The sequence below is a fragment of the Sturnus vulgaris genome, chromosome 12, assembly GCF_052056855.1.
Source record: "Sturnus vulgaris isolate bStuVul1 chromosome 12, bStuVul1.hap1, whole genome shotgun sequence".
Classification (NCBI taxonomy): Eukaryota; Metazoa; Chordata; class Aves; order Passeriformes; family Sturnidae; genus Sturnus; species Sturnus vulgaris.
The window spans coordinates 164,419-190,732 of NC_142254.1; the positions used below are offsets into that span (position 1 = coordinate 164,419).

The 26,314-nt window shown below is 39.8% G+C and overlaps 1 long non-coding RNA gene across 1 annotated transcript in view; it reads left to right on the forward strand.

Moving 5' to 3' along the window:
* LOC148222303 (uncharacterized) overlaps positions 1 to 25,609 on the forward strand; it is a 36,585-nt gene extending 10,976 nt beyond the window's left edge. The window contains exon 2 of the long non-coding RNA XR_015806177.1: positions 19,325 to 25,609. This is a non-coding gene — a long non-coding RNA (uncharacterized LOC148222303). The remainder of the gene's footprint in view (positions 1 to 19,324) is intronic.
* Positions 25,610 to 26,314: the final 705 nt, after the last annotated feature.

Consider the following 26,314-nt stretch of genomic DNA (forward strand, 5'->3'; position numbering starts at 1 on the left):
ATTCCTAAACTCCCTTCTAGATAGAAATCTTCCATACAACTTATCTTAGCTCTCCAATGCATGAAGAGTGGTTCTTCTTTCATCACTCATTACTTAAAATAAATTGCTTGAAAAATAAAAAATGTATACAGATACAGTTTACTTCCGAATTATTTAAAGCAGCAACTTCTAAGGGCTAGAATTATATTAAAGTTTAAAATGTTGAATGGGGTCACAGCTGAAAAGAGACACATGGCCCTCTTGAGATTCATGTGGCAAAAGCTCCCTTTATTGTTCTGGACCCTTCTTGAATGGAGGGTTTGACTGTCCCCAATATACACATGCGATTGGTTGCAGTCTTAAGACACCCATTTCCCTGGCCAATGGTACATCTGCACTTAGGGTTCAATGGATTGGCTGGGATCCTTTGTATGTGTTCAGATCCATCCTACCATCACTCACTCAGGGACTTGTTTACTCCTAGGCTGGTTGAGCTCCCGTGGTTTTTAGATTAGCTGCAATGTGACAAAAGTTGATGATTATTTAGGAAATGATATTACCTGCAGTGTAGGTCACTGCTAGCAAAGTCAGAAAACAAGACACTAAGCTTGCAGTATATATCCTTGGACCCATAAAAGGAGGCAAAAAGAACCTTCAGTTTTTATTTCTGAAAAATAAATATATCTAGTACAGTATACGTCAAAGTTAATATGATCTACCACTGAGGGGACTTAGAGGCAGTGTTTCCATGTATGTAACAATGCATCCCTGTTCTTCATGCTTACTGATCAAGTTTCTTTGTATCAGCCACTTTAACTTTTTCTGGTGAATAAAAGATTTCTTAACATGTGAAGTCTGAGAATTTGCTTCTAGATCCCAGTGCTAACAGTAGTGTGCTGTTTTGAAATATGAGTGTTATCATTGCATTTCTTTAGTTTCCAGAAATTGCATTTAGAAGTAATGCAGTTGGGATATGTTGGTCCACATCCTCACCTACTCTTGGTTAATTTTCTGAATGAGGGAGCCTTTGGACAACATTCTCAGGGATGCACAGGATGGGATTGTTGGGGTGTCTGTGCACTGCTAGAAGCTGGATGATGCTGGTGGGTCCCATCCAGTTCAGAATATTCCAGCAGTACTTTGCTAACACCCAAGGAGGATGCAGCTTTTCAATCTCTCATCCTGCAAATGATGTCACTGGACTTCTCTGAAGGATTCTTTGACAACAGAATAGTCATTCAGCAATGGTTTGTTTATTGACCAATAGTGAACGTCATCCAAGCAAGCCTTGGAGAGAAGCACAGTAGAAGCAATATTTCAAGATCTAAAAGTTACATGTGCTAGAAGTTGTCTTCAAGAGCATATTTTGATAGCATGCAAAAGCAGAAGCAATAAAAGGTGGATGTGTAAAAGTTCTTTTGTCCTCAGGTGTGGGGATTGTGTGTGTGCAGGGATAAAGCATTTCCAGATGAGCTAATTATATTCTTTTTCCCTTCTTGCAATTAATATTTTGCCTAAATTCATATCTAAGCAGGAGTTCTTTTGTCCACATGGTGATAAATAGCAGGTTGATCAACACACGCAGCAACTTTGCCTTAATGAAAACAAACATTAGCGCAAATAGGGAAATCTGTCAACTGCAGCAAATGTGCTCCTTCCTTGTCTATAAAATACACCCACATATTAGAAAAGGTTCATAAAGTGAGAGCTGGAAGACATCAATAATAATAATAATAATAATAATAATAATAATAATAATAATAATAATAATAATAATAATAATAATGTATTTAGCTGCAGAATTCAGTGCAGAGTGAGTGTCATGCACAGTTGTCATCTGAGACCATTAAGCCCAGCATAATCTGTGCTGATGCCAGAGCAATCAGACCACTGTATTTCACTAGGACCACTTATGAAATCTGTCGTGTTACTCAGCTGCTGCAAAGATGCCTCAGGTTTTCCCCCTGCCGAAACAAACTCTTGATGTATAGGGGTTTGAAGCTGTTTTTTAATGTCTTGATTCTCTGGGATGGTTTATAGCACTTAATAACAGCAATGCATGTAATGGTCAAAGTGGAAGTGCATTGGTATTAGGCAATCTTATAAATTGCTTGCAGGATGAATCCAAAGCACATTGGCTTGTAGGGATATTCTCTTCACAGCACCTGCTTCGTGTTTTCATCTGCAGTTCTTGAAGACAGTGCCAGAAATAAGTGGCAATAAGCTACTCATAGAAAAAACATAATAATTATAATAATAAAGAAGTTGAAATAAGCATTATGTTAGCGACAAATGACACAGTATTTTAGCTTTTGTACTTTGATGCTGGAAGGTGACTTTTCCGACTATAATCCATTTGGAGTTTAATATGACTTCTGCAAGTTAGGGGCAGAAATATCCATTTGAAAGCAAAGATTAAGTTTGCTGACGCACATCTTGGCACTGACAAGGGGGTTTAAGATGGAAATTCATTCAGATGCCCGCAAAAGTGTAAGAAACTGAGTCTCTCTGAATATTCTGAAATGAAACCATCTGCTCTGCTTAGAAGTCCACGCAAGATCATTTTGTCTTTAAAGCCAGCATCTGTTGGAAGTGTGCTGTATGTATAGAGTGAAATCCAGGGGTTAGGGGAACAGTAGCTGCTCTTTCAGCCCTTAGATCTATAACATTTGCTAAGATACCACGTGGATTATGGAGTGGAGAAGGGTCTCTCTCCTATACACTTGACTGGGCTTTGGAACAGAGACAAGTAAATTACACTCAGAGGGAAAGGATTGAATAAATCCTACCATGATGAATCCTTGCGTAAAATAGAGCCTAAGTTTATTCACGCAAATTACCCTTCCTAATGTTGAGCATTTCTCATCCTCCTAGGTGGGAAAGGTGATTTGTCTCTTGTGGCACTCCCTTTGCCTTTCCTTCCCCCTTCTATTTGTGACCAGACTGTTGTTTCCCTCGCTCCTAGCCTTACATTTGTCCCTGTTTGTTGTCCCTGGAAGTGGGGATCTGTGGGAGATGCACCATCTGGAAGTGCCAGCAGGTTGTTTTTCCCTTGTAGCATGTCTCACTGCAGCTTCTGCCACTCGATGTTTCCAGATGACAAGTGCCTCCCAAACTGAGCCCTTCTGCTCCCAAGCTATAAGGAAAGAGGAAATCCTCCCCTGGTCCTGCCGGTGCATCAGCACTTCCTTTGGGGAAGTAGAACAGCTCCATGCTCAGGAATTCTGACTCCTACTTGAATGGGTGACGAAAGGAGATCCTATTCCATTTAGCTTTTGGTGGGAAATGAGTATTCTACTATCCTTGTTTAGGGAAAGATAAGGAAAAAAGCTGATGGATCTCTTTCTGAAATCAGTTTCTGGGAGCCATAAACAGAGAAAACAAAACCATCAATTTTTATTCCTGATAAAAGAAAATCTCTAGTCCAGTCATAATTATTACTAAGCAGTTCTGTACTGTTTTTGCATTTGTCTGAGGAAAAAGTCAATTGAACTTGTCTTTAAAATGGAATAATTACTTGGGCTTTTTTTCTGCTTATAGTAAGTGTAAACTCAGTTTGTTTTGTGGGGAACTGGCAGGTGGAATTGAACTTGTTCTGGGCATTAGTCAATGGCCATGGGGTGATCAGTAACAAAAACTGGACAAATTATTCTCATTCTTGCCTATCTAAAGTCTGCCCAAATATGAGAACTTCCTTGTATGTCCAAATATGAGAAAGCAGTGCATGATCATGATCTGCATTAAGAGTTATGAGAATATGGATGAGGGAGACAATGGAAAAGGCCTTATTAAAATTCATCACAGAGGAATGTTATGCCCAGTTGCTTTTATCAAAACAGCATAATCAGTGCACACATCTGAGTAAATAGTGACTATGACAACAAGGAATCTGCATTGTGGTGTATCAGTTCTCAAGCTTAGTATAAATTAAATGTTTATTTTAATATATTGTTTTCTTATAAAATATTAATATCTGTATTTCAAGCATAAGGGGAAAGCAACACTGCAGTATGATAGAGCTGGATCAACCTTTTAGTTCAGGTATTGGTGTTTCTTTCAATGTTGTGAATAATTTTTTTTGCGATTAAAAAACTGGTGAGTCAACCCTTGCCCTCATTTTCCGTACGACATATTAAAAAATCCATTTGAGGATATCTGGGTGGCTAATGTGTCTTGGAGCTAAATGTTTGCACAATGCAAGGTCAGCAGAGAGTCATAAGTCATAAATCAGTAGTATCACTAGGTGTGGAAGTTAAGGGTTGTTACTTGACTCAATTTTAATGTATTTTTAAATACAGTGAAGTGGTCTCTTTACTACTTTATTTGCCTTAATACTTGTAACTTGGTCTTTTTCTCCTGAACAAAAAAGTAATTGAATAATTTTCACAGATGTTTCAGAGGGAACAGCTGCAATAACCTCAGAATGCGGGTTCATCTGGAATTTTGAATACAGCATTGTACAAGCCGATATTTTTAGTATGTTGTGCAGTATTAATGTACTGAAGAAACAAATGAATATCATGGAAAGTTGTTAATCTGGGGGGAAATAGGATCTTGGCAAGAGGCTTGTATGAGTACAGACAATTAATTCAGACAGATCAGTGTACTTTTAAATCCAAAACTAAAAATGGGATAAATAAGGACGTCATTCTAATTAGGGTGGTTATTAACTTGTAGAACTGAACATGAAAAATTTACTCCAGAAGATATTCTAGCATGTTTAATTACAACCTCATTAAATTTTCTTAAAGTTCTAATTAACTTGAATTAAATGAAACCTGGAGATTTTTAAAGAAAACTAAAGCTTAAATCAGTGCAAGAATGTACTAAAACAGCTTAGAATTTTGTGGTTAAATGAATATATAACACAGCCAAGGTCAAACAATGACTATTTTCAGTGTGTGCTGTGAAATTGCAGTGTTCTAGTGATACACTTGCAGTATCATTTCCAAAGCCCCACCTACAATCCCAAGGGGGATGATGAGGTTGTTAATGACAGGGATGTGTCCTGGGCAGGAGCAGTCTCACTAAAAACCCCTCTGCAAACCTGGGGCTGCCTCATTAGCAAGGGCAGCTTGTCTGGATCATTTTCCTTCCTTTTAGCCTGAGGAAAGCTGTCTGCCATGCAAGAATTTAAACAAAATACACATTGCTCTTAGCTGAAAGCTTTCAGGTGAAATAATATTTGCAATTTAAAAGATAGAAAAATTTTGAGATTATTTTTGTGATTTGTTTGAAAATTTCAACAAAATTAAAACTCCAAGGTCCTACTGCAGTGAAAATCAAAGTAACATTTTTGACTTTTAAAAAAAATATTAAAATATTTACCAAATTTGTTGTAGCAGAGTTTTTTTGTGATTTCTTTTCTAAATAAATACAGTCAATGCCAAAAATATTCTCAAAAGCTATGAGGTTGTGGCCATCTTAATCCTAATACATTCTCCCACCTGCCAAAAAATTTACCCCTTAAATAATAAGTTTCTTTCCCATTCTTTGCTGCACATGTGTCTGATGACGATTTTTCTGTAGGCCATGGAAGTATTTTTTTTTTTGCGAGGAGGTGCATAACATAAAGGGGTAGCCCTTTATATTAGGGAGGCTATGGATGCCATAGGTATTGAAACTAATGATGATGCAGTTGAATGCCTGTGGGTAAGAATTAAGGGCAAGGCCAACAATGCTGACATCCTACTGGGAGTCTGTTATCATCCACCCATCCAGGGAGAAGAGGTGGACAACCTATTCTATTAGCAGCTGGAGAATGTCTCAGGATCATCAGCCCTTGTTCTTGTAGGTGACTTTAAGCTGCCAGACATCTGCTGGGAACTTAATACAGAAGAAAAGAGGCAGTCCAGGAAGTTCTTAGACTTTGTGGAGGATAACTTCTTGTTATCCTGGTAAGTGAGCCCACCAGGGAAGGACTATGTTAGATCTGTGGTTTGTAAATAGAGATGGGCTGGTGGGAGATGTGGTTGGAGGCTGCTTGGGGCAAAGTGATCATGAAATTATAGAATTCTCAATAGTTGGTGATATCAGGAGGAACAAAAATAAGACTCTTACACTGTGTTTCCAGAGGGCAGACTTTGGCCTTTTTAGAAGACTTATTCAGAGAGTTCCTTGGGAAGCAGCCCTTAAAAACAAAGGAGTTCATGGGAGGTAGATGTGTTTAAAAATAGAAATCCTGAGGGCACAGGAGCAGACTGTCCCCGTGTGCTGAAAAACGAGTCAACAAAGCAATGTCCAGCCTGGATGGGCAAGGAGGTTTTGAAGAAACTTAGAAATAAAAAGAGGATGTAACATATTTGGAAGGAGGGTCAGGTCTTTCAGGACATATTTAAAGGGGCTGCTAGGACATGTTGGAAAAAAATTAGGGAGGCCAAAGCTCACTATGAACTTAAACTTCTGTAAAGGATAACAAAAAATGTTTTTACTAATATATTAATGGTAAAAGGAAGGGTAAGACCAACCTTTTTAATTAGATTTTCTATTGGATGAGGGAGAGAACTTAGTAACTGCAGATGAGGAGAAGGCAGAAGTGCTTAACACCTTCTTTGCCTCAGTCTTTAGTGGGAAGATTGTTTGTCCTCAGGATTGTAGATGGTGTCAGGGAGCAGAATGGTCCCCCTGTTATCCAGGAGGAGGCAGTCAGAGAACTGCTGAGCAGCTGAGATGCTATGGGCTCAGATGGGATCCACCCCAGGCCGATGAGGGAGCTGGCAAAACCCCTCTCCATCATTTACCAGCAGTCCTGGCTCACTGGTGAGGTTCCAAATGACTGGAATCTGGCCAATGTGACACACATTCACAAAACGGGTGGGAAGGAGGATTCTGGTAATTATAGGCCAGTCAGCCTGACCTCAGTACCAGGTAAGGTAATGGAATAGTTTCTTCTGAGTGCCATCACACAGCCCTTACAGGATGGCCAGGGTATCAGACCCAGCCAGCATGGGTTTAGGAGGGGTAGGTCGTGTTTGACCAATCTCATCTCCTTTTATGACCAGGTGACCCACCTGGTGGGTGCTGGAAAGGCTGTGGATGTTGTCTATTTGGACTCCAGCAAGGCCTTTGACACTGTCTCACACAGAATTCCCTGGAAAAGCTGCAGCCCGTGGCTTGGACAGGAGCACTCTGTGCTGGGTTAGGAACTGGCTGGATGGCTGGTCCAGAGAGTGGTGGTGAATGGTGCTGCATCCAGCTGGGGATCAGTCACCAGTGGTGTCCCTCAGGGCTCTGTGCTGGGGCCAGTCCTGGTCAATATTTTTACTGACGACATGGATGAGGGCATTGAGTCTTTCATTAGTAAATGTGCTGTTGGCACTGAGCTGGGAGCATGTGTCGATCTGTTGGAAGGGAGGAGGACTCTGCAGAGAGACCTGGAATGTTTGCATGGATGGGCAGAGTCCAATGGGATGAAATTTAACAAGTCCAAGTGCCCAGTCCTGCATTTTGGCCACAGTAACCCCTGCAGTGTTACAGGCTGGGGACAGAGTGGCTGGACAGTGCCCAGGCACAAAGGGACCGGGGGGCACTGATGGACAGCAGCTGGACATGAGCCAGCAGTGTGCCCTGGTGGCCAGGAAGGCCCATGGCCCCTGGCCTGGATCAGGAATGGTGTGGCCACAGGAGCAGGGAGGTTCTTGCCCTGTACTCGGCACAGGTGAGGCCACACCTCGAGTGCTGTGTCCAGTTGTGTCCCCTCAGCTCAGGGAGGACACTGAGACGCTCGAGTGCGTCCAGAGGAGGCAACAAGGCTGGGGAGGGGCTTGGAACACAAACCCTGTGAGGAACGGCTGAGGGAGCTGGGGGGGTTCATCCTGGAGAAAAGGAGACTCACAGTGACCTTATCCCTCTCTACAACTCCTGACAGGTGGCTGTGTCAGCTGGGGTTGGTCTCTTCACCAGGCAGCACTGACACTACCAGAGCACACAGCCTCAGGCTGGGCCAAGGGAGATATAGGTTGGATATTAGGAAGAAGTTTTTTATGGAAAGAATAATAAAGTATTGGAATGGTTTGCCTGGGGAGGTGGTGGAGTCACCATCCCTGGATGTGTTTAAAAAGCCTGGATGTGGCACTTGGTGCCATGGTCTAGTTGAGGTGTTAGGGCATGGGCTGGACTCAATGATCTTGGAGGTCTCTTCCAACCTAGTTATTCTTTGATTCTGTAATTCTGTGATACTTTAAAGCACCCCAAGACAAAAGTAAATGAAGGAAATGTTAGAATTGAAGCTTTGGAAGTACTGCTGCAGTTTTTCAAATCAGGATAAATGGAGTAAGGATAGGGATGGCTGGGCTCCTCTTCTGTGAGTTTTATCACAAACAGAACTATTTTCTTTCTGTGGATTAGGCTTTCAATTTCCGTTGGGTGGCTCTGCCTCACAACAGTTTAATATGTTATGGACCTGCAGGTGCTTGCATATGTGTGAGAGGTAAAAAAAAAGCAAATACTTTCAGTGAAAGTTCACTCATAACTGGAGAGCTGAGCAGGGACTGCTAAGTTAAGAAGCAAACTTATTAGTATAAACATTTAGAGGAAAAAAGGCTACCTAAGGTGCCAGAATGCATCTCAGGAGAGTCCATCTGATTGTGTGATTTGGGCCCAGTTTTCAGAGAGTCACAGAACCACTGCTCTGGGCTGGGTGGCAAGGTGGGGATTGTCACAGATTGGATTTGATGGGCTTGGAGGGGCTTTCCAACCCTAGTAATTCTGTGATTTTGTTAGAAAAATATGTCATTTGCAGAAGTCCATCACCTTTAATAGATATATTTATAGCATTTTTCCTCCTTGTGCATCAGGTTGTGCTGCTGTTGATAGCTTTGCAATGAATATATGTTTGTATATTTCAGCATAGTCTGGGAATGCCTGATTCCATGCAATCAAAACATTTACTGCTCTTGGCAGTGGGTAACGGGGCTGCTTGTGGGTTTGGGAAGCTGTGTTTGTTTTTTCCTTCTGAAAAACCCATAAAACTCCACTGGAGTCAGTGTCTCAGGCTCTCCATTGATCAACTACCCAAGGAAAACAGTCTTGTTCATCCTGAGCTGGTTCTTGCTCAAATTAGGAGCATGCAGTGGGTTGGGACTGTTGTTTCCTCTTTCCTGCTCCCTGCAGAAGGGGACCTGTCCGGAGTCATGGTGAGGAGCAGAGAGCATCACCCATTCCACCAGCCACAGGCAGTGCCACGATCTCTGCAGACTGCTGGCAGCTCTTAAGAACCCCTTCCATAGCAACATTCACAGAACTCTGACAGGATCACAAAGTCACAGGGAATTCCAGTTGAAGGCAGAATCACTTCATTTGTCTAACTGTAACATTTTTCCTGCCTTCAGGGTTTGTAGGTTTTTTGCCCCCTTCCGTGGTTTCCTGTACTCTGGTAAATCTCCAGTGGAGAAATTACTACTGGTAATTAATGGAACATCAGGGACTGTGGGTTTGTATCAATGAGATTATGGAATGTAAACCTCAGTAACAAGGAGAAACCATGTGCATAGCAGATAAAACTCTAATTTTTACTATTTACCTGTGCATTTTTAACACTTTAAGACAGAAAAGAGCCACAAACAGGAACCTAAAGGGGAAAAAAAAGACAAAAAAAACCCCAAACAAACTCAAACTAAAATAGCTGGAGGGTTTTTTCTGCTCACCCACAGCTCTTGTACTCTGACAGGCTGTCTTGCCTTTGTCCTTCAGTCAGCTGAGATGGCTAGTGAACTAGCAATTGCTGTTACTATCTGTTAAGGCATATCTCATAAAAAAAGGTCCTGGACTTTATTCCAAATGAAATGGATTTAACCACCAGGACAGAACGATTTTGACAGTGTTGCTCTACCAGATCTATCCTTCGCAGGGGACAATCTCTTCTTGCAGATTTATACTGTGCTGCACAGAATGCACTGACATCTTTGAGCCTGTTCTGTGCTGCTGTTTTGGATCTGCCATGTTGCTGTGATATGTTGCTGATTGTAGATTTACATGGTGCAGGGACTAAAATTTGTCTAGCAGGGAGAGGAAAAACATCACCTTTTAAAACAAGGTGTTATCTTTAGACATCTTCCTAAAACTGAAGGTAGAAGGAGAAAAAAACCCTACAAATTTGCCTAATGGCATGAACTGACTTGTGGAAAGCAGCTGACAGCATGAAGTTGGTAATTGGTGGTTAACAGACTTACAACACAGGTGAAAGTGCATTCAGAAGTTTTAGGAGCTAAAGGGAAAATATGTGGAGAAAGATATAATGAAACCCCAAATTTCAGTTACTGGGGCTGTGTCCGTCACTGTCAGGAAAAGTGCAATACTGACACCTTCAATATTTCACAGATAATGCTCTTTTCTTAGAAATTTGTAATAATTTGAGGGATTATACACTACAGATAACACAGATAATGACACTACATTGCCCCAAGAACAGTGCATCTTTATAAGTTTCTTTCTCTTTCTCTTCATAAAACCTCATATTTTATATGAAGGCTAGTAAACAAATCTCCCAGAGTTCTGAATTCCTTCTTCAAATATCTTTAATACAGATGGAGCATGCATTTTCCCCACCTGTGCCAAGCAAAGTAGCACTTCACATAGATAGAAAGAGGCAAAGAAAAACTATTGAATTGAATTGATCTTATTTCTACCTTGTTTAGGTCATATTCTGCTCAGAGTCTAGCTCCATCAGAGATTCAACCCAGTGGTTATCAAATGCAGTACCTGTCACAAGACTAATTGTTCATTCACTTAAGATTGGAATTGTTCTGTTTGTTCTTAGTGAATATATTTGCAATTTGAATTACTTATGCAAAATATTGTTTTCTTAAAATTCTGTTTGGATTATTGAAAATGATTTGAACAAGTAGCAGAGGTTGTTTATTTGTGAAATTTTTGCATTTAACCTGTAACACTTGTCTCTTGCACAATCCAGTCATTATTTCCCCAAATAATCTATTTTTAATTACACATTTCCAGCAACATAAAAAAGTTTCTTTTGCTTTATAAGAGGGATTTGATGAATTTATAGAGAATGCATATAGAGTATCAAACACCTGTGAAACTAAAATTTGTTCCCACTTGTGCACGCAGATTAAAATGCTGTATTCAGACAGATGTGTCCTTGGTGATCTATCTGGAGTGGCTTAAGAAATTAAATTGCAACAATTCTTTGTTTCCATCTTCCAATTACTTACGAGTTTCTCTTTTTCACATCAAAATGAAATAGATTAGTGACAAGCCACCCCCAAATTGTGTTGGAGTGGAAATGCTCAGGTGATTTAAAATGTTATTATTTTTGTATGTCTTTTATTAGGGAAGAGGAGAAGAAATCAGCTTACAGCTAATAAAGCTTCCAACAGGTGTATGTCTAATAGGAATGGAATATTCTGTTTGTATTGCAACACTGTTATGAAGAAATAAATTTGCACGTACATTTTATGCCAAAATAAAGGAAGAGAAAGAGTACAAAAAGTATGTCAAGATGGACTATTTATGCTGCCTTCACCATCCCAACAAGAACCTGCAGTTCAAATCCCGTTTACAATGAAATGTAAAAAGTTAAAAATCTGTATTTCTTCATGACTTTGACTTGCTGAAGACAGGGGGGAATGTATAAAGCACAGACTGTATTTAGTGACTCAAATCACATACTCTGTTTCACTTTCAAGCTAAACAGTGATAAGCAGATTTATTAAATTTCACAACCTTAAGTTTTTATTAGTGTTGAGCAGCCTCACAGTGTATAAAGCAGCTCTGCAGGCACTTCCTGCTGCAAAGCCCCACCAGGATCCTGAAGGTTGGTATCTGGTCACCTTACACGTGAGGAAGAGCAGAAACCAGATGACATTTGTGGGGTCATCTGCTCCTCTCTGGCTTCAGGGACCCTGGCATTGGCCAGGCTATTTTCACTTTGGATGTTAATTTCTGTTTAGGGCTGTCGGAGGGAAAAGACTGAGTGTGCCAAACTGAGGTGACAGCTAAAACCAGTCAAGTTCAGGGGCTCTCATTTCGTGTCCTTAAGCTTGGTTTAGAATTAGGCATTATGTGCACCATGTCAGAGATTAGAAATCAGACTGCAGTGAAACAGCACCAGCAGCACACATTTCCCCTTTTTTTCATTCCCTAGCCAACATCTAGTTCCTCTTTCTAACTCCAAAAGCCAGGTTTCCCAGCCAGAAAGGAGAACTTAAGGACATTAATTGAAATGCATGCTTATGATTTCGCATCTTGAGACAATGTGTGGTGAAGCTAAATTAAATCAGAGGGAATTAAACGGCAACATTTTTGTAACTGTGGTCTCATTCAGGCAGAAGAAAAAGCTGAAATGATGTGGAAAACCACCCTTGCAGTGGTGAGGAGAGTGTACCTGATGATCTGAGCACACTTCAGAGGCATGTGACCTGTCTCTTCCAGTTCACGCCTGATGGTTTGCCAAACAAAAACATTTATTGGCTTTGCTTTTCTTTTAAGACGACAAATGGCAAAGCAGTGCAATTCTAGGTACTATTTATTTGCCTGATTGGAGTTCCCCACTCTTCTGTTAACCACGCATGCCTGGTTGTATGAGTAATTCCTAGATTGCCACAATTTGTCTAGAACATGCAAGATCCTTTAAGATTTACAAGCAGAAAGCTAGTACGCTGCATATTTTGAAATAGACCTCACAGCATCACAGAGAATAAACTGTATTCTGAAAAAAATATGTTTGTAGTTCCCTGAACTGGAACAGATTAAATAGGACAGATCTCTATCAGATTCTACTCATATCAGCCATTATTAAATTTTGTTTGAATTTTTAGTTCACCTGCCTTGAGGTAAAATTAAGGGTAAAAAATAATAATCTCTTCTTTTTACGTCTGATTGGGAGGCATATCTAGAATAGGAGCAGCATTCTGTATGAAGGACTGAAGACAGTATGACATGCATTTCTTTTAAACAACCATAAAAAATTACATTTTCTTCTTTTTACTGTGCATAGTTACCAAGGAGGTATTTACCTACTTTTTAAACAGATATTTCAAGCAGTTCTTGTTGAGGGACTCTTGCATCTTTGTATGTGACAGACCTCCCAGATGATATCAAAGTTTTTCAAGTCAGTCTCTGCACAGCTAATCCCTTTTCTTCCTGGATCTGAATTTCAGCCATTTTTTAAGACTCTGGGATAAAAATCCTCATCTTTTTGATGACATGAGTGTAACTCATAAAATGCCCATTTGTCCTGCTGTGTCAGTGTTACAGAAGGGATTGTCTGTTTACTTTATTATATCAGGAAACTTCCATAGGCCTGAAGCTTCAAAATCTTCCCTAGAAATATGAGGAAGATCAGTCTGATTTTTGCTGCATTTAGGCAAGTTTTGCACCAGTTAAATTAGCATTTAAATTCATTAGAGAAAGTGGAATTATCAGGAAACCTATGATTTCTGACTCTGTAATCCCCCTAAGTTTGGGTTTTTTTTGAGTAAACCAGGACACCTGTACTGGTCACATCAACATCATCCAAGAAATTGTAGATTTCAACAGTTTATTAGGATTTTTCACTCTTGTAGAAGCACAATATAGTGAAAAAAATTAAATATTGGCAACAAAGAGAAGGTGATGAGATCAGTTCCTTTATTCAGTACTAATATTTATTAGTTTATTTTTAAAAATGGTGTATTTTTAGCAACTTTCATTTGCTTGTTTGTTTGTTTGTTTGTTTTAAAGGGATACAGCACCTTCACAGATTAACAATTTTGCCAATATTCAGTTATCAAGACACTGATGATATTTTACCTAATGTATACACTTATTCTTCCTTATTGTAATTTATAAACATTGCAACTTCTCTGAAACTCAAAGCTTGAGTTTTTATTTATTTTTTTTAGCTATCTCAGAATTTAGATTTTCTTAATGTCTGATTTTCAGTATTTGTTTCTCTGCATTAACAGGGCTATTACTTCAGTCCTTCCCCAGGATTAATAAATTAATATTTTCTAGACCTTCAACGACTCTGTCCCCTCTAGATTTGTTCCAGCTGATTAATTTTTCTTTTCACAGGATGGTGAGAGTGCTGAAGAAAGTGAAAAGACTATTTCAATTGACTTGCATCTAATTTTACTGATCTAGTAAGATATTAATCTGTTAAAAAAAGAAAAAAAAGGGATAATGCTGATTTTCATTTAGCTTGTGGATTGCTGCAAGGCCACTTTTTATTCATTCTGCTTAACCAGGTGTCCCTGGTGTTCTATGTATCAGATTGTTTCTACCTAAATGTGATTCCTCACACTTTTCCATATTATATTGTACCTTGCTGGTTTCTGTCTGTTCTTTCAGTTTATCAGGATCACCTTGCTCTCTGCAGTGGTTGCTATCCTATATCATGTTACCATATTTTAGAAGGAAAGAGTGTATTTTTTCTATATATACTTGTTCAAAAACTCTACATATCCTTCATTCCAGGGTTTATTGGTGCTCTTGGAAATGTGTCCATTCCATGAAGTTGTTCACTGGGGAAGTATTTCACATTTGACAAGCACTCCTGGAGTTTTGCCATCCCCTCTTAATGTGTAGGGGGTGTTTTGCACAGTGGATTCTATAATGGATCTTCCAGTGATTTGTAGAGTGTTTCTTTACTGACCAATTTTGCCTGCTCTGTATGTATGAAAGTCCTCAAAAGTTTTCACTGCTTCTTTTCCAGCCCAAAACCAGATTCCTGGGCTTCACTCAGCCCTTATAAATCCCATTGGTTTATCATCTAGAAGAAACATAATTCCTAAAGTGTTTTATGATTAATCAACAAAGTCCCAAGATTCCTTTTTAATGTTTCTACTGTCAGGTCCTAAAAACTTTCTGGGAAATGTGCCAGTGCTATTATATATTCTCCATAAACCCCTCCAAAACCTAAACTGATTGTTTGCTTACACCAAACCAGAATGTGTTACCGCATGTGTAAATAGAGCTATGAAATTTTTGTAGGAATCCTTTTAACAATTCTTTCCTCGCTATTTCAAACCCTTTTAGCTTTCACTAGTTTTTCCCAAAGAATGTGTATTTTCATTAGGAACCCATATTCAGCTCTCCTATCTTGACCATGTGGTTGTGGTGACTTTGGAATTACATAACGTTTAATTAGAAAGCTGAATATGTTCTCATCATGACAGCAAATTTTTAAAGAAATACTGCTTTTACTGCTGTCGTACAAAGATCATAGAATCATGGATTGGGCTGGGCTGGGAGGGACCATAAATCCCACCCAGTGCCACCCCTGCCATGGCAGGGACACTTCCCACTGTCTCAGGCTGCTCCCAGCCCCAGTGTCCAACCTGGCCTTGGGCACTGCCAGGGATCCAGGGGCAGCCACAGCTGCTCTGGGCACCCTGTGCCGGGGCCTGCCCATCCTGCCAGGGAGCAATTCCTGCCCAATATCCCATCCAGCCCTGTCCTCTGGCACTGGCAGCCATTCCCTGTGTGCTGGCACTGCAGTTGCTGAAGAATTGTCTCTCTCTGGTTCCCTGCAGCCCCTCAGACCCTGGAAGGAGCTGTGAGCTCTCCACACAGCCTTCTCCTCTCCAGGCTGAGCAGCCCCAGCTCTCCCAGCCTGGCTCCACAGGGGATGTGCTCCAGTACCCTCAGCACCTCCGTGGCCTCCTCTGGGCTCTCTCCAACAGTTCCATGTCCTCCTTATGTTGGGGCACCAGAACTGAATGGAGCAATCCAGGTGGGGTCCCACAAGATGCAGTACAGAGACAATTCCAAACAGTATTGCATCAAAAAGGAGATGAATGCGCATAAATTCCGCACTTTTTTCCACCAAAATGTGATACTTAAAAGGCAGCCAAGCATCTTAGACATCAACAGAAATACTTGATTTGCAATGAAAATTAGGACATTTCCTTGTTTTAAAATCCATCTTTTTTATCCATCTCTTCTAAATTGCACGCAAATATATTTTAAGGATAGAGCTAGTGTGTATGGAGCAGAATATAATGTTTTCAACTGTGAGTTTCAGCATTTTGATGGTTTTATAAAACAAAATCTTTATTCCAAATTTTATCTTGAGAGCTACAGTGTGATAGATCTGCCTGACCAATAGATATTTACTGATGGATGGTGGGACTAATTTTTATTTGTGTCATTCTTAATTCATATTCTCTAGTGTTACATTGTCACTGATGTCTTTTTACAACATTTAAGGATTGACCATTTTGATAATTGATTTGTAAGGCATGGACATAATTGTGCTTGAGGAGGCTGAAGATTCACTCCCTTAGTTCAGTGAGCTATGCAGGTCATGCCCTGTTAATGCAGGAGGACCAAGGACACCGATTTTGCAGATTATTAACTCATGGTATATATTGCAACCATGGATAGCTGGGAGCTGATCCACAGTGGAATAGCTGAGAGCATGGTAGGAGTGAGTCCTGGTGGGAAGTAACTTTGGCACTGCCTCACTTTTAGGAATCTCCTTGAAAATACATTTCCCGTGTTTTAGGCTGCTTTATGTGTGTTTGTATAATACTGTTCTATTTAAGGAAAGTCTGTAGGTCTAAAAGCAGTGGTTAGAAAATAATAAAGAAACCAAATGCATCTCTTGTGGGTGGAAAAGGGCAAGACAAGGTAAGTTAGGGAGCAATAGGCAAAGCAACCAAGGCATTGGAGTTTTAGGCAAGACAAGCACAGAAGCAGGAGAGAAGGAAAGGCAATTCATGAGAAGGAAATCACTCTTTTCCAAGCTTTCATAATTTTCTTTAAAAATATATGATAGCAATCTCTTGCTGCTTCAAGTTTTCTGCCTCCTTTTTTTTTCAGTTAGTTTTTCTGTATTCTCAAAATCTTCTATTGAGGCTTAGTTTATTTGATGACACAAATGCAGCACTCATTGCAAATTCAAATCCTTCAGCGCCAGCTCAGTAATGTTCAGTTTGCGCTACTTGCAGTGGAGGATGCAGAAAACTGATAATTGTCTTGTGTTCCTACTGATTTATGATCAAAATACTTCTGATACACAGGTTTTTTAAATATTGTTTGAGACCTAATCAGGTGAGAAAGTTGTTATTGAATCAGCTTGAAAAACATTTCATAAGGAATGTTCATGTTATGTAGCTTTGTTGTGCTGTCTTGCTGTCTCTGCAGTGACTTCTGCTTGTTATTGTTCCCAAAAACAAAGACCCTCGACAAAAATATTTCCTAAAGAAACCCGTTTTCCAATAGAGTCAAGTCCTGTTTTGAGGCTGATTCCAGAATCTACTCAGTCCTGATTATAATTTCCCTTAAATCCTTTAAAATTAGGTGATTAAACCCAAGGTGCTAGATAGCTCAGACAGGATTGCAACGAAATAGTTGTTTTGTGCTTCAGGATTTTGGAACATGTTTTTGAGAACTGGGATTGTGTCAGGAGACAGAAGAAGGCTGTAAAGGATTGAGTTATAAACTCTCCCCTTGTATTCTGATTTACTATAATGAGAGTTTTCAGTCCTACATTGCCACGTTGTGTAAAGCATAATATTGCATCCAATTTACAAAAATCAAAACAGTTTTGCAGTTAAACCAACCAATAAGAACAGGCAATTTTGGTAATAAAGCTGTGTAATATAGAAGGTATAATCTCTTTATTGTGTAGAAAATTGATTGAAATATACCTTGCAGGTATGTACATGAGATCTCAGGAAGATTGACATAAACAGATGAGTTTATTTTTTAAATTGAAAGAGAAAAAAAACCTCCAAATAATCTAGTTTTAAGTGGAACTGTTCTGCTTATAATTCTCTACCTTCCTTTAACAAAATGTTTGTTTTTCTGTCCACCCAGATGGGTTTTTTTTACATTTTGTTTTGTGTTCTGTCAAAAAATAAAAGGTAGAATACATTTAATAAAGCAAAGCAACCTTGAAAAGTTTGGGAAGCAAATGTGGCTTGCAGCAAATCAATTAAACCTATTTTGTGCAACATAAAATCAATTGTTTCTGTGTTTTCTTTAGTACATTTAAAAGCTGCCACACCTCCTGCGAAATGGAATAGGAGGAGGAAGAGGGAGGCTGGAGAATTTTCAGTGTTCTATTTACAGGCTTGTTTCTTGTGGTAGATAAACCAAATATCTATGTGGTAGATAGACCATTGTGTCACAGCAAATAATAAGAAAGAGCCCAGTTCCCTGCAAACCTTGCAAATCAGAATTATATTTAACTCTCATCTAGAGGAGAAAAGCAGGAACACCGGAACACAAAGCAGATTTTTTTTCAGGAGAACCAGCTTCAGAATCTGAGGTGGAGCTGTCTTTGCTCCACTCTGGCATTATCCCATCACTCATGGTACCTTCTCTGGTTTCCCATTGCTTTCAGTCTCTGCTGCTGTACCAACACATCCAAAAGAGGAAAAGCAGCAGTGCCAACTGGGATCCATCCCTTGGGAGGCAGGGCTTGGAGCAAAGGAGCAAGGCTGGGAAAATTCTGCATTACCACAGTCCCTCAATCTGAGGCTACAAATCAATCCCAGCTGGTAAAACAATATTTTCTTTCAGCACAAACATAACTTGCTTTTTATGATATAAAAAATACTGCAGGCTTAATTTTAATTCTGAAAAACTGCTAGCAATCTAATGTAAATTCTTCTTCTTCTTCTAAGTCCAGTTATGACGTCTACTTAAAATGAAACTTGCAATCCATCCCACCTATTACTTGCAAAAAGCTAGGATCAGACAATTCAATAGTAGAACAAATTGCTTGATAGTGCCTGCACTATCACTGGCTCGGAAAAAGATGAAATAAAAAATAATAAGGAAGAGGGTTTTCTTTTCCTCCCTTTGAAAGAAAACAGGCATTTGCAGTGATGTTCACAGGACTCTGTGATCCCACATAACCAAACAGGTGGAATTTGTACTTGTTCCAGTGGGTCTGTAGACCATGTTGCATATTGAAAGAGGACAGCTGGGCAGGTGGGACTGATTATATGATGTTACACAGTGTAGTTATACAGGACAATTATATGATACAAATTTCACAAAGCAGGAATATCCAGTCAGCCACAAACATTTATACCCTAAAATCTCAAGCTATGGTTATGTAACTGTGCATAATATAATGCAACTCTGCAAAAATAAATAAATATTCACAGACCTTCATGTTGTGGGGGTTCAATTTAATTGATTTCCTTTTCAATCAAGCTGCCATCAAGCAGCATTGACTGAAATTGTAAGAGACCCAAGAGATTGCTGTTTCTCAGAGAATCTTTGGATGGGGCACCCTTATATTTCAGTGGTGTACTTTAGTGTATGTGGCCACAACTTAGGAAGTCTCCCAAATGTGCTGATTAATGCTGCAGCTGACTTTGTGTAATTAACCATTGCCTAATTGTTTGCTGGGCTGCTATTGTTCATCTTTAAACTTTCCTTTAAGGTGGAGAGAATTGGAATTGTTCACCTGGAGAGAAGCTTTGGACTGATCTCAAGGTGGCCTTGCAGGACCTGAAGGAGCTGAAGGAAAGATGGAGAGAGACAATTGGCAAAGGCTGCAGTGCCAGCACACAGGGAATGGCTGCCAGTGCCAGAGGGCAGGGCTGGATGGGATATTGGGCAGGAATTGTTCCCTGGCAGGGTGGGCAGGCCCTGGCACAGGGTGCCCAGAGCAGCTGTGGCTGCCCCTGGATCCCTGGCAGTGCCCAAGGCCAGGTTGGACATTGGGGCTGGGAGCAGCCTGAGACAGTGGAGGTGTCCCTGCCATGGCAGGGGTGGCACTGGGTGGGCTTTGAGGTTCATTCCAAGTCAAACCAATCCATGATTCTATGAGATCAAAGATATATAATTGATAGTTTTTAGTTTCTAGTTTCATAGCATTAGTTGTGCTATTGCATCAGACATCTTAATATGATAAGCAAGCTGAATGCTGCAGTTTAGCACCAGCCTAACAGAGGCATATCCTTCCTGGAATGCTTGGAGCATTCATCAGTAATCTCTGGAGCTGACATGGGTCTTGGATTTCTAAGCTCTCACTTCATGAAAAGGCAGCTGTGTGGCCTCTGCCATTCTTACACAATTGTGATCAGTGTCGCAGGAGTGCCATAATTTAGTCTAAATCCAAGATACTGCTAGAGAGACTTGGTTTGCTCCCTGTTTCCCAGGTGCCAGTGTTTGTGTGGATGGTGAGTGCATCCTAAAAGCTCAATTTCACATTATGCTTGATTTAGTGTAGCTGTGGGCTGCACCTCTCTCTATGTCCCTTATTTCTACCACATTGCATTAACTGATCGTGCAGTAAAAGGTGAAGTTGGACCCATTGGTTGGTACAGCTGTAAACTAACTTGCCAAGAAAATGTGAATGGCTTGTTGTCATCTCAGCAAATCTGATTGTGACTATGAAACTAAAATTGTATTAAGGGAATGTTGTATTGCACTGTTTGTTTCGTAAGTTGCACTGTTCATGGTTTTATATTGCACTGTTATATATTGCACTGAGAAAATGGTTTGCCCTGTATCTCCCCGGAGCTGGTGAAGTTGGTTCAGTCCTCCCTTAGCCCCTTTGATCGTGGGTCTGTTCCTCCCCTCCCCTTTCCCTGAGTTTAAAACTGCTCTCCACCTTCCCTCTTTCTCTCTTTCTCCCTTTGCCATGCTGACAGAATAAACTGTGGATCACCTTCCCATGGGAGAAAAGAGCCTTCTTTGGTTTTTTTGCCTTTGTCTGTGAGGATTTCCCACCCCTCTCTGGTCCAGAGCTAGCCAGAGGGCTGGAGATGAAAAGGGATTTACCTCAAGGGAAGAAGCAGAATAAAGGAAGGATGGAGAACAAACAGAGTAAGGGAGCTTTTTCTCTCCTGTATCACCTGTCTAGCACCACAGAAAGTACAGAGCACACTGAAAGACCACGCGGAATTTCAGACATGGTCATTACCAGAGCACCATACTTCTGGCTGAACACTACATCTCGTGGGATTTGCATGCCAGTATCCTGGCCCACTCTGTTTTTCTGGATCTTTTATGAAAGTGCCAGGGGCCCTGTGCTCTTCATACAAGGGCTGCCAGCCAGGAAGTGAAGTGGAGGTAGAAAATAAGGGGAAGGGTTGTGGCAATTCTGTGTGCCAATGACTCAGAGAACACACTTCAGGGTAATCAGGCTGCTGCACTGGTGAGCAGCTTTGTAAAGTTGACATTTCTGACACTTCAGAGCTGGGGACAAGAAAAGGATTCTTCTGTAATAACTGTCTTTGAGATGCTACTGCATGAGCAGAGGGTTCTGGAAGTTTATCATCCCAAATTCTGTCCAGCTTTTGGAAGTCATCTGAAACCATGCTTAGAAAAAAGTCAACAGAAAGAAGCAGAGAAGCAAATTTTGCTGTCTGCCCGAACGAGACAAGGTGCCTAATGCTGACCAGAGGCCATTAGCTGTGTAGATCACAGAGCTAACTACAGAGCCATTATTACAAATTTAGCATGACAGAACTAAAGTACTCTGACAAGCTGAGAGCTGCATCCACCACTGACTGCCATTGCCACCAGGCAGCCAAATACTGTCCCCCTGCCATGACATTGGAAAGTTGCTGTAATTGCCATCTTTAACCTCAAAATATCAGGGTGGAAAAGGAAGACCAGGCCACCAAAATGATGATATTTTCAGTATTTCCTAGTGCTTGTGCAGTCGTGCTTCAGAAAAGGACTGAGAGTTGAAACCACCTAAAAATGTCAAACCATATCTGAACACACTTAAGAATATACAAAAAGGATATTTTGGGGGCAGGAAATAAGGAAGAGATCAGTTATTTCAAGGCAGCCCTATTTATTTATTTATTTATCTTCCCTGTGTCTTCTAGCAGGAGAGAGCATTTGAGTCAACCATATCCAGGCTGAACAGAGTCGGGAGTCTCCTCTGAAAGTGCTGCTTACACAGAGGATAAATATTGCTTTAGTTTTTTCTCTACAGTATTTGAGTGGTGCTATCCATGACAGATCTTCTGCGGGGTTTATATATGTATTTTAACATAACATCCTTTACTACACTTTAATCTAGATCTTGCAAAACAAACAAACAGATAAATAAAAACAAATCCTGAGGTTAATCTTTTCATACAGAGTATGTCTGGTCTTGGTGTGGCCCGTTTTGCTCCTTAAATTGACTGATTAATTATTTCCAAAACATGAATTTCAGGCATTTCTGCCTCTGTCTCTTGGTCATCTAGGAATGAGCAGGTTCTGCCTTTCCTTCAGAGTGGAGGTCAGACTATTCTGATATCACGTTCTTGCACCAACATGTGGACTGAGAATTAAGGCTCTTCTTCACTTTCAGATTTTCATGGATCTTTCAAAATCTCGCCCTTATTTTGACTTCGACAACTAGTAAAATATAGAACAATAATCCTGTCTTATGTATTAGTGTTCATTATATTGTGACAAAGATCACAGTCCAGGGGAGCTCAGAGGGTCTCATTTAGGTCTGCTGTTCACAGGATCACAAAAGAGTGGGCTTTAGTCGTGGTAATTTTCCATCCTGGCCCTGAGTTGGGGGTAATTTTCTTTTCAGATTCGATAACAAAAACCTTGTTTCCCTTTTTTTGATTGTTACTCAGGCAAGTTTCCAAGGCTGTTTGTTGAAACAGGAGCTGGCTAGCAGCAGCTGTTCCTGGGAGCAGTGTCCCTGATGAGCTCCTCTTTGAAGCCTAAGGAGCACAAAGTCCTGCCTGAGGATGGGTGGGAGGTGCCTCTTCATAACCTGCCCGGCAGCCTACGAGCCCAGAAACACTGGTTAGTTTGAAAGATGGAATTGAATGAAATTGTACACTTAAATCATGTGCCAAAATTCTGTTTACTTTTTTTTTACAGTACCCTTGTGTGGCCAGAGGAAAGTAATTTTGTGCTACCAGTTGTGCGGCTCTGTCTCCACCTGTTACTGCAACTGTTCAGGTTTATCAAACTATTAACTTCAAATTGTAAGCCCCACTTTGTATTGAATCTTGCAGTTTAGGTTGTGGGGTTTGGTTTTGCATTACTCCTGTGGTTTTTGAAGGATGATGAATAGACAGGGAAATGTCAGACTGTACCTGGTTGAACCATGCACTGGTTATTTTTTTGGTCTACTGGTGACTCTTCAAAAATGTGTAGAAGTATCAGGGAAGTGCAGGCACATGCAATAAGCCCCTTGATATCTTAATTCAGTTGTGACCTGACCCCTAACACCCTCTATATTCTATAGATTATTCACCACCTATCTTAATCAACAGGGCTGACAAACAGGAGACTGTAGAAAAATTGTGGCATTGGGTTTTGTCTATTCCATAACAAGTGTCTGGTTAAAAAAAGGGGCAGCAAAAAAAGTGGATTTCAGTCCAAAGTAATGAGAATTTTCTCTATACCTTACGTGAGAAACTTATGGTAGACTAGCTGAAATAAATGTTAGATATAAGTAGCACTGAAGGAGCAGAAAACGCAATTAAAGTGGAATTTAGTATAGAAGGTCTGGTTGCAATCCAGTGATGATCACTGGTCATTAATCATTGTTGTATTTTTTAAAAATATCAACAGAATCTTTAAATACACTCAAGAAGGATCATTTACTCCCCCTGTTTTGGAGAAAATCAGTGAATCGAGCCCAGAATAGTGTCTCAGTTTAATAAATGTGTTTCTATTTTTTTCTGTTTCACAGAGATGCATCAGTACTAACATATTCTCTGTTTTTCTCTCCTGCTGCTGTATGTATAATTAAATGAATGGTGGGGTTATGTATTCAGTGGCAAGAGCAAGATTTCATCAAGTTGATTTAAATTCACTGGAGAGGGAGAGAATGACAAAGATATAAAATGATATTTATTGAAATAATACATTGGGCTATGGTGGATTCAAATAGATTTTACAACCAGCAAAACCAAGCAGGCTCTGGGAAGATCTTTTTAAATTGAAAAGCACATTCTGGCAGCCTTTGCTGTGGAATTTTTCCCTAAATTAATAGTAATTTTCTGCACTCTCAGAAAGCTGTATAATCATACACAGCCAAATCATTGTACTGGGAAGCCTAATGGAAAATGGATTCAACAAAACCAAGTCTGCATGAACTTGAAACTGTAGCATGAGGTCAGGAATGAAAATGGCAAATTTATAAGATAATATTCGGCTGATGTTGGAAGAAGGGAAGTTTATTATTTATAGTTAAAAGTGGCCGATAATAAACTGGGGTTTTTTTTAATGTCTAGAAGGTGCCTGTTTAACCATGGAGATTAAAATATTGATCTCCTTGTTTGCTTCTTATTCCTTTTTATATTAAAAATAAAGAACAAATTCCTGAGAGCACAAGAGGGGTGAATTTGCCTCTGGGTTCTGTAGCTCTGCCTCTGTTTTGAACAGGTGATTCCTAAATAGTCTCTTTTCAGAAAGCTCCTTTGCAACGTTTTTCTGGCTCTGCAAAGGATAAGTTATCTTTAAATCTCATTTTTGTCATTGTGTCTGAAACAGAGAAACAGACATTTTTGGGATGTTTCTGTGGCTTTTGTCAATGAAGAAGAAGGGCTTATTGTTTTCTTTTTTTCATAGAGGAAATAATTATAGTTCATTAAAAATCAGCCAAGGATCTTAAGATGTAAAGACATTTTCTAAATGTCTTAATCTCTAATACTTACATGTCAATGGCATTTTATAGAATTACAATACAATGCTTTAAAACTGACAAGAGTTACTGAAAATGTAATTTTAACAAAGCTAAAAATGTGAAAAATCACCTGCAGGAAACTCAGAATCTATTTACAGCATTTTATATGTGTTTTTCTGCTTCAGAATAGTATTTAATTTCAAAAATCATTTATTGCTTCTAAAGGTCTATAAAGTAGAGCAGAATTTTTGAACAGATATTTTATTTTGCTTCCTTCAAATATAGAATGTCTTAACTCTAAGTATTCTTTAAGTAAAATTTATTCCTGTTGTGGTTTTGTTTGTTTTGTAGCCATTATAATTGAAGAATTTTACCATTATCCTTGCAGCTTAAGAATTTAAAATATTTACGATTCATGGTGAGACCAAAACAACCCAAATGATCTACAGTGATGCCAGTTTTATTTTAAGATGCCTAATTTTCAGTTAAAGAATTGCATTTAAAGGTGGCCTAAGGCTGGGAATGTCTGCTGTAAGAGTGTGTCCTGGGGTACAATGCAAAAATGTATATTCTATCACCATCTGTTAAAATGTGGGAGGGGTGGTGATGCTTATCTTTGTGGGAGATATCCTCTGCTGATGTGCCATCTGATAAGATCAGGGGGATGATCATTGTTATCTTTTCACAACCCAGCCTTCCTCCAGAAGATATATTCCGTTAATGGGCCATTAAATTCTACTGTATGACTGATAAGATTACATCATCCCATTGGGAGATGCCCCAGGCAGGGGCAGGAGCCAAGCCTTTCCTACCTAGATAAAAAACTGGGGTTTGGGACACAAAGGCAGACCTTTCTACTGGATCCCAGAGGAAAGTCGGACCTTTTCCACATCATCGCTGGATCTTCGGAGGAAAACTGCACCTTCTACAGGAGCACTGCTTCAACAGAACCACATCTGTCATCCAGGAGGACTGCAGCCACCATTTATATGGACTGCTACCAACACCCTGACTGACAGGGTGTCAGGTTGTATTTCTGACTGTGTTGGTTGTTTTTTCTTTTATATTATTGCATGTATTTTATTTTTTCTCTTTTCTCCTATTAAATTGTATTACTGACTTGGAGTCTCGCACTGCTTTTACTTTCAAAGCAATACAGAGTGTTTTGTATTTACGAAAGGCTTCTTCTGCACTTGGCAAACTGCATCATCTAATCAATTTTTTAGTGAATAAAAATTATTCACAGATTAGGGCAACATATTGAGAAGTAGCTGTTAATCTGCTGTGCTGTTCTACTCTTGCATGAGATGATTCACAAATTATTTCACTTTATTAAAATAATAGAAGTTAATTTATTCTAGTGCTATTTGACAGCAGATTCAGAAAAGGCCTTCAGAAATCAGTGTTTTCCATTTTCCTTCTAACTTGACAAGGTATTAGCATGAGAGCAATGATAGCCATGTTGAAGAAGATTTTGATTGCTTTTAGCTAAATAAAAAAATGTAGAAATTCATAAATCACACAGTAATTTGAATTTTGGTATCTGTTGTGTTTTCCTCTGGGGCTTTTAGGTGACCACAAATCCTTGCTTTTTAAAAAATATTTTAAAATTTTATGTTAAGTAAAGTTTCAAAGACAAAAGTAGATGGATTTAGATGAGTGAGATTAAAAGAAGATGCAATAAGCATGCAGTGGATTCCAGGCCTCCTGTGAGAGCATTTCCTATAGGTGCTGGAAATGAAATGGCATCCCAGGATCTATGAAAATAAAGCTGACACAAGCCATTGTGGGAAGGATTTCACTCCAGTGCACTCAATTTGTGTG